Source organism: Triticum urartu, chromosome 6A (assembly GCF_056163025.1).
Source record: "Triticum urartu cultivar PI428250 chromosome 6A, HENAU_Tu73, whole genome shotgun sequence".
Taxonomy (NCBI): Eukaryota; Viridiplantae; Streptophyta; class Magnoliopsida; order Poales; family Poaceae; genus Triticum; species Triticum urartu.
In genome coordinates, this window is record NC_141878.1 from 429,891,710 (window position 1) to 429,901,947 (window position 10,238).

Below are 10,238 nucleotides of genomic sequence, written 5' to 3' on the forward strand. Positions count from 1 at the left end.
CCCACCATCGCTTCTCCATGGCTCGTAGGTTCATTGTTGTCTAGCAACATGACTTCCAAGACAGGATTACGTACCACTCTGAAGTAGTACGCATCCTTGTCGTCCTACAAGGTTTTGGTAGTGACTTGATCCGAAGTTTCATGATCACTATCATAAGCTCCCACTTCAATTGGTGTAGGTGCCACAGGAACAACTCCTAGTGCCCTGCTATACACTAGTTGAAGTGACGGTTCAATAACCTCATCAAGTCTCCACCATCCTCCCACTCAATTCTTTCGAGAGAAACTTTTCTCGAGAAAGGACCCGATTCGAGAAACAATCCCTATTGCTTCCGGATCTGAGACAGGAGGTATACCCAACTGTTTTGGGTGTCCTATGAAGATGCATTTATCCATTTTGGGTTCGAGCTTATCAGCCTGAAACTTTTTCACATAAGCGTCGCAGCCCCAAACTTTTAAGAAACGACATCTTAGGCTTCTCTAAACCATAGTTCATACGGTGTCGACTCAAACGGAATTGCGTGGTGCCCTATTTAAAGTGAATGTGGTTGTCTCTAATGCCTAAACCCATAAACTATAGTGGTAATTCGATAAGAGACATCATGGTATGCACCATGTCCAATAGGGTGCAGTTATGATGTTCGGACACACCATCACACTATGGTGTTCCAGGCTGTATCTGTTGTGAAACCATTTCCACAATGTCTTAATCCTGTGCCAAACTCGTAATTCAGATATTCATCTCTATGATCATATCATAGATATTTTATCCTCTTGTCACGACAATCTTTCAACTTCACCCTGAAATTACTTGAACCTTTCAATAATTCAGACTCGTGATTCATCAAGTAAATATACAACATCTACTCAAATCATCTGTGAAGTAAGAACATAATGATATCCACTACATGCCTCAACACTCATTGGACTGTACACATCAAGATGTATTACTTCCAACAAGTTGCTTTCTTGTTCCATCTTACTGAAAAACGAGGCCTTTGAGTCATCTTGCCCGTGCGGTATGATTTGCATGTCTCAAGTGATTCAAAATCAAGTGAGTCCAAAGATCCATCAACATGGAGCTTCTTCATGCGTATTATACCAATATGACTCAAATTGCAGTGCCACAAGTATGTGGTGCTTATATCTTTTGGCATGAACATGTGTATCACTACGATCGGGATTCAATAAACCATTCATTTTAGGTGCAAACCATTGAAGGTATTATTGAAATAAACAGAGTAACCATTATTCTCCTTAAATGAATAGCCATATTGCGATAAACATAATCGAATCATGTCTACACTCAACGCAAACACCAAACAACAATTATTTAGGTTTAACACCAATCCCGATGGTAGACGGAGCGTGCGATGTTTGATCACATCAACCTTGGAAACTCTTCCAACACACATCGTCGTCTCACCTTTGGCTAGACTCCGTTTATTCTGTAGCCTTTTATTTTGAGTTACTAACACTTAGCAACCGAACCGGTATCTAATACCCTGCTGCTACTAGGAGTACTAGTAAAGTACACATTTAATATAATGTATGTACAATACATACTTCTGTCAACCTTGCCAGCCTTCTCATCTACCAAGTATCTAGTGTGGTTCCGCTTCAGTGACCGTTCCCCTTATTACAGAAGCACTTAGTCTCGGGCTTGGGTTCAACTTTGGGTTTCTTTACTAGAACGCCAACTGATTTGTCGTTTCATGAAGTATCCCTTTCTTGCCCTTGCCCTTCTTGAAACTAGTGGTTTTACTAACCATCAACAATTGATGCTCCCTTTTGATTTCTACTTTCGCGGTGTCGCGAATAGCTCAAGGATCATATCTATCCCTGATATGTTATAGTTCATCACGAAGCTCCAGTAGCTTGGTGACGGTGACTTTGGAGAACCATCACTATCTCATCTGGAAGATTAACTCCCACTCGATTCAAGCGATAGTAGCACTCATACAATCTGAGCACATGCTCAACAATTGAGCTTTTCTCCTTAGTTTGCAGGCTTAGGAAACTTGTTAGAGGTCTCATACCTCTTGACGCGGGCACTATCCTGAAATCCCAATTTCAGTCCTTGGAACATCTCATATGTTCTGCGATGTTTCAAAAATGTCTTTGGTGCCTCAATTCTAAACCATTTAGCATTATGCACTGAACTATCATGTAGTCATCAAAACGTGTATGTCAGATGTTAGCAACATCCACAACCGACGCTTGAGGTTCAGCTTACTGAGCGGTGCATTAAGGACATAATCCTTCTGCGCAGCAATGAGGACAATCCTCAGTTTACGGATCCAGTCCGCATAATTGCTACTATCAACATTCAACTAAATTTTCTCTAGGAACGTATCTTAAACAGTAGAACTAAAGCGTAAGCTACGACATAATTTGCAAAGTCCTTTTGACTATGTTCATGATAATTGAGTTCATCTGATTATTTCATGAACTCCCACTCAGATAGACATCCCTCTAGTCATCTAAGTGATACATGATCCGAATCAACTAGGCCGTGTCCGATCATCACGTGGGATGGACTAGTCATCATCGGTGAACATCTCATGTTGATCATATCTTCTATACGACTCATGTTCGACCTTTCGGTCCTCCGTGTTCCGAGGCCATGTCTGTACATGCTAGGCTCGTCAAGTCAACCTAAGTGTTTTGCATGTGTTCCGAGGCCATGTCTGTACATGCTAGGCTCGTCAACACCCGTTGTATTCGAACGTAAGAATCTATCACACCCGATCAACACGTGGTGCTTCGAAACGACGAACCTTTGCAACGGTGCACAGTTAGGGAGAACACTTTTCTTGAAATTTTAGTGAGGGATCATCTTATTTAAGCTACCGTTGTTCTAAGCAAATAAGATGTAAAAATATGATAAACATCACATGCAATCAAATAGTGACATGCTATGGCCATCATCACTTTGCTCCTTTTGATCTCCATCTTCGGGGCTCCATGATCATCATCGTCACCGGCATGACACCATGATCTCCATCATCATGATCTCCATCATCGTGTCTTCATGAAGTTGTCTTGCCAACTATTACTTCTACTACTACAGCTAACGGTTAGCAATAAAGTAAAGTAATTACATGACGTTTATGTTGACACGCAGGTCATAAATAAATTAAGACAACTCCTATGGCTCCTGCCGGTTGTCATACTCATTGACATGCAAGTTGTGATTCCTATTACAAGAACATGATCATCTCATACATCACATATATCATTCATCACATCCTTTGGCCATATCACATCACAAAACACTTGCTGCAAAAACAAGTTAGACGTCCTCTAATTGTTGTTGCAAGATTTTACGTGGTTGCTATAGGTTGCTAGCAAGAACGTTTCTTACCTACGCCAAAACCACAACGTGAATTGCCAATTTCTATTTACCCTTCATAAGGACCCTGTTCATCGAATCCGATCCAACTAAAGTGGGAGAGACAGACACCCGCCAGCCACCTTATGCAACTAGTGCATGTCAGTCGATGGAACCAGTCTCACGTAAGCGTACGTGTAAGGTCGGTCCGGGCCGCTTCATCCCACAATGTCGCCGAATCAATATAAGACTAGTAATGGCAAGTAAATTGACAAAATCGATGCCCACAACTACTTTGTGTTCTACTCGTGCATAGAAACTACGCATAGACCTAGCTCATGATGCCACTGTTGGGGAACGTAGCAGAAATTCAAAATTTTCTACGCATCACCAAGATCAATCTATGGAGTAATCTAGCAACGAGGGAAGGAGAGTGCATCTACATACCCTTGTAGATTGCTAAGCGGAAGCGTTCAAGTGAATGGGGTTGATGGAGTCGTACTCGTCGTGATCCAAATCACCGATGATCCTAGTGCCGAACGGACGGCACCTCCGCGTTCAACACACATGCAGCCCGATGACGTCTCCCACGCCTTGATCCAACAAGGGGAGAAGGAGTGGTTGGGGAAGACTCCGTCCAGCAGCAGCACGACGGTGTGGTGGTGGTGGAGGAGCATGGAACTCTAGCAGGGCTTCGCCAAGCACTATGAGAGACGAGGAGGGAGAGGGGTAGGGCTGCGCCAATAGGAGAAGAACTTTGTGTGCTGGGCTGCCCCTTTGCCTCCACTATATATAGGGGGAGAGGGAGGGCTGCGCCCCCACCTAGGGTTCCCACCCTAGGGGTGGCGGCCACAAGGGGGAGAGGGGGAGGCGCACCTGGGGTGGGCCTTAGGGCTCATCTGTCCTAGGGTTTGCCCCCTTCCCTTCTTGGAGGCGCCTTGGGCCTTGGTGGGAGGCGCCCCAGCGCACCTAGGGGCTGGTCCCTTCCCACTATTGGCCCATGTGGGCCTCCGGGGCTGGTGTCCCCTCCCGGTGGACCCCCGGACCCCTCCGATGGTCCCGGTACACTACCGGTGATGCCCGGAACACTTCCGGTGGCCAAAACCATACTTCCTATATATAAATCTTTACCTCCAGATCATTCTAGAACTCCTCTGACGTCCGAGATCTCATCCGGGAGTCCGAACAACATTTGGTAACCGCGTACATACTTTCCCTATAACCCTAGCGTCACCGAACCTTAAGTGTGTAGACCCTACGGGTTCGGGAACCATGTATACATGACCGAGACACCTCTCCGGCCAATAACCAACAGCGGGATCTGTATACCCATGTTGGCTCCCACATGTTCCACGATGATATCATCGGATGAACCACGATGTCTAGGATTTAATCAATCCCGTATTCAATTCCCTTCGTCTAGCGGTATTGCACTTGCCCGAGATTCGATCGTCGGTATCCGATACCTTGTTCAATCTCATTACCGGCAAGTCTCTTTACTCGTTCCATAACACATCATCCCGTGATCAACTCCTTGGTCACATTGCGCATATGATGATGTCCTACCGAGTGGGCCCAGAGATACCTCTCCGTCACACGGAGTGACAAATCCCAGTCTCGATTCATGCCAACCCAACAGACACTTTCAAAGATACCCGTAATGTACCTTTATAACCACCCAGTTACGTTGTGACGTTTGGCACACCCAAAGCATTCCTACGGTATCCGGGAGTTGCACAATCTCATGGTCTAAGGAAATGATACTTGACATTAGAAAAGCTTTAGCATATGAACTATACGATCTTTGTGCTAGGCTTAGGATTGGGTCTTATCCATCACACGATTCTCCTAATGATGTGATCCCGTTATCAACGACATCCAATGTCAATGGTCAGGAAACCGTAACCATCTATTAATCAACGAGCTAGTCAACTAGAGGCTTACTAGGGACATGGTGTTGTCTATGTATCCACACATGTATCTGAGTTTCCTATCAATACAATTATAGCATGGATAATAAGCGATTATCATGAACAAGGAAATATAATAATAACCAATTTATTATTGCCTCTAGGGCATATTTCCAACACTATATCGATCCTTTCAACCGGGACTTCAAAAAACGTTTTGAACGCCACAGAGCATATAAGATGTTCCAACAGCTGAAATTGGTATTTCAGACTCATGCCCGAGTCGAGAGGTATGAGACCTCTGACAAGTACTTTGCCTACAAGATGGAGGAGAATAGCTCAACTAGTGAGCATGTGCTCAGATTGTTTGAGTACTACAATCGCTTGAATCAAGTGGGAGTTAATCTTCCAGATAAAATAGTGGTTGACAGAGTTCTCTAGTCACTATCACCAAGTTACTGGAACTTCATGATGAACTATAATATGCAAGGGATGACAAAAGTAATTCCCGAGATCTTCGTGATGCTGAAATCGGCGAAGGTAGAAATCAAGAAAGAGCATCAAGTGTTGATGGTTAGCAGGATCACTAGTTTCAAGAAAAGGGCAAAGGGATAGAAAGGGAACTTTAATAAGAATGACAAGCAAGTTGTCACTCCCATGAAGAAACCCAAAGCTAGACTCAAGCTTGAAACTGAGTGCTTCTACTGCAAAGAAAATGGTCACTGGAAGTGGAACTACCCTAGATACTTGGCGGATAAGAAGGATGGCAAAGTAAACAAAGGTATATTTGATATACATGTTATTGATGTGTAATGTACTAGTGTTTATAGCAACCCCTCGGTATTTGATACTGGTTCAGTTACTAAAGAGTAGTAACTCGAAACGGGAGTTGCAAAATGAATAGAAACTAGTTGAGGGCGAAGTGACGATGTGTGTTGGAAGTGATTCCAAGGTTGATAAGATCATCATCGCACACTCCCTATACCTTCGGGATTGGTGTTGGACCTAAATAAATTTTATTTGGTGTTTGCGTTGAGCATGAATATGATTTGATCATGTTTATTGTGATACGATTATTCATTTAAGTCAGAGAATAATTGTTGTTCTGTTTACATGAATAACACCTTCTATGGTCATACATCCAATGTAAATTGTTTACTGAATCTCGATCGTAATAATACACATATTCATAATAGTGATGCCTAAAGATGCAAAGTTAATAACGATAGTGCAACATATTTGTGGCACTACCTAGGTCATATTGGTGTAAAGAGCATGAAGAAATTCCATGCTGATGGGCTTTTGGAATCACTTGATTATGAATCACTTGATGCTTGCGAACCATGCCTCATGGGCAAGATGACTAAGACTCTGTTCTCTGGAACAATGGAGCGAGCAACAGACTTGTTGGAAATAATACATACTGATGTATGCGATCTGATGAGTGTTGAGGCTCGCGGTGGGTATTGTTATTTTCCGACCTTCACAGATGATTTGAGAAGATATGGGTATATCTACTTGATGAAACATAAGTCTGAAATCATCGTAACAAGAAAATAAAGTTTCTACGATCTGATCACGGAGATGAATATTCGAGTTACAAGTTTGGTCTTCATTTGAAACATTGTGGAATAGTTTCACAAAGTCACGTCACCTGGAACACCACAGCTTAATGGTGTGTCCGAACATCGTAACCATACTTTATTAGATAAGGTGCGATCTATGATGTCTCTTACCGATTTACCACTATCGTTTTAGGATTATGCATTAGAGACAACTGCATTCATGTTAAATAGGGCATCATCTAAATCCGTTGAGACAACACCATATGAACTGTGGTTTGGCAAGAAACCTAAGCTGTCGTTTCTTAAAGTTTGGGGTTGCGATGCTTATGTGAAATAGTTTCAACCTGATACGCTCGAACCCAAATCAGAGAAATGCGTCTTCATAGGATACCCAAAGGTAAATGTTGGGTACACCTTCTATCACAGATCCGAAGGCAAGATATTCGTTGCTAAAAATGGATACTTTCTAGAAAAGGAGTTTCTCTCGAAAGAAGTGAGTGGGAGGAAGGTAGAACTTGATGAGGTAATTGTACCTTCTCCCGAATTGGAAAGTATTTCTCACTGAAATCAATTTAGGTGATGCTTACACCAATTAGTGAGGAAGTTAATGATGATGATCATGAAGCTTCGGATCAAGTTACTACCAAACCTCGTAGGTCAACCAGAGTACGTTCCGCACCAAAGTGGTACGGTAATCCTATTCTGGAGTTCATGTTACTTGACCATGACGAACCTACAAACTATGAGGAAGCGATGATGAGCCCAGATTCCGCGAAATGGCTTGAGGCCATGAAATCTGAGATGGAATCCATGTATGAGAACAAAGTGTGGACTTTGGTTGACTTGCCCGATGATCGGCAAGCCATAGAAAATAAATGGATCTTCAAGAGGAAGACGGACGCTGATAGTAGTGTTACTATCTACAAAGCTAGACTTGTCAAAAAAGGTTTTTAACAAAGTTCAAGGTGTTGACTACGATGAGATTTTCTCACTCGTAGTGATGCTTAAGTCTGTCCGAATCATGTTAGAAAATTGCCACATTTGATGAAATCTGGCAAATGGATGTCAAAACTACATTCCTTAATGGATTTATTAAAGAAGAGTTGTATATGATGCAACCAGAAGGTTTTGTCGATCCTAAAGGTGCTAACAAAATGTGCAAGCTTCAACGATCCATCCATGGACTAGTGCAAACCATCTCAGAGTTGGAATATACGCTTTGATGAGTTAATCAAAGCATATAGTTTTATATAGATTTGCGATGAAGCCTGTATTTACAAGAAAGTGATTGGGAGCACTACAACCTTTCTGATAAGTATATGTGAATGACATATTGTTGATCGGAAATGATGTAGAATTTTTTGGAAAGCATAAAAGGAGTGTGTGAAAGGAGTTTTTCAAAGAAAGACCTCGATGAAGCTGCTTACATATTGAGCATCAAGATCTATAGAGATAGATCAAGACACTTGATAAGTTTTTTCAATGAGTACATACCTTGACAAATTTTTGAAGTAGTTAAAAATGGAACAGTCAAAGAAGGAGTTTTTGCCTGTATTGCAAGGTGTGAAATTGAGTAAGACTCAAAGCCCGACCACGACAGAAGATAGAAAGAGAATGAAAGTCATTCCCTATGCCTCAGCCATAGGTTCTATAAAGTATACCATGCTGTGTACCAGATCTATTCTATACCCTACACTGAGTTTGGAAAGGGAGTACAATAGTGATCTAGGATCAGATCACTAGACAGCGGTCAAAATTATCCTTAGTGGAATAAGGATATGTTTCTCGATTATGGAGGTGACAAAAGGTTCATCGTAAAGGGTTACGTCGATGCAAGTTTTGACACTGATCTAGATGACTCTAAGTCTCAATCTGGATACATATTGAAAGTGGGAGCAATTAGCTAGAGTAGCTCCATGCAGAGCATTGTTGACATAGAAATTTGCAAAATACATACGGATCTGAATATGGCAGACCCGTTGACTAAACTTATCTCACAAGCAAAACATAATCACACCTTAGTACTCTTTGGGTGTTAAGCACATGGCGACGTGAACTAAGATTACTGACTCTAGTAAACCCTTTTGAGTGTTGGTCACATGGCTATGTGAACTATGGGTGTTAATCACATGGTGATGTGAACTATTGGTGTTAAATCACATGGCGATGTGAACTAGATTATTGACTCTAGTGCAAGTGGGAGAGTGAAGGAAATATGCCCTAGAGGCAATAATAAAGTTATTATTTATTTCCTTATTTCATGATAAATGTTTATTATTCATGCTAGAATTGTATTAACCGGAAACTTAGTACATGTGTGAATACATAGACAAAACGAAGTGTCCCTATTATGCCTCTACTTGACTAGCTCATTTATCAAAGATGGTTATGTTTCCTAACCATAGACATGTGTTGTTATTTGTTGAACGGGATCACATCATTAGGAGAATGATGTGATGGACAAGACCCATTCGTTAGCTTAGCATTATGATCGTTACAGTTTCATTGCTACAACTTTCTTCATGACTTATACATGTTCCTCTAACTATGAGATTATGCAACTCTCGAATACTGGAGGAACACCTTGTGTGCTATCAAACGTCACAACGTAACTGGGTGATTATAAAGATGCTCTATAGGTGTCTCCGATGGTATTTGTTGAGTTGGCATAGATCGAGATTAGGATTTGTCACTCCGTGTATCGGAGAGGTATCTCTGGGCCCTCTAGGTAATGCACATCACTATAAGCTTTGCAAGCATTGTGACTAATGAGTTAGTTGCGGGATGATGCATTACGTAACGAGTAAAGATACTTTCTGGTAACGAGATTGAACTAGGTATTGAGATACCAACGATCGAATCTCGAGCAAGTAACATACCGATGACAAAGGGAACAACGTATGTTGTTATGCGGTTTGACCGATAAAGATGTTCGTAGAATATGTAGGACCCAATATGAGCATCCAGGTTCCGCTATTGGTTATTGACCGGAGATGAGTCTCGGTCATGTCTACATAGTTCTCGAACCCGTAGGGTCCGCACGCTTAACATTCTGTGACGATTTGTATTATGAGTTATGTGATTTGATGACCGAAGTTTGTTCGGAGTCCCGGATGAGATCGGGGACATGACGAGGAGTCTCAAAATGGTCGATACGTATAGATCGATATATTGGAAGGCTATATTCGGACATCGGAAATGTTCCGAGTGATTCGGGTATTTTTCGGAGTACCGGAGAGTAACAGGAATTCGTATTGGGCCTTAATGGGCCATACGGGAAAGGGGAGAAAGGCCTCAAGGGTGGCTGCGCCCCTTCCCCATGGACTGGTCCAAATTGGACTAGGGAAAGGGGGCGCCCCCTTCCTTCCTTCTCCTTCTCCCTTCCCTTTTTCCTATTCCATGTGGGAGGTGGAATCCTACAAGGACTAGG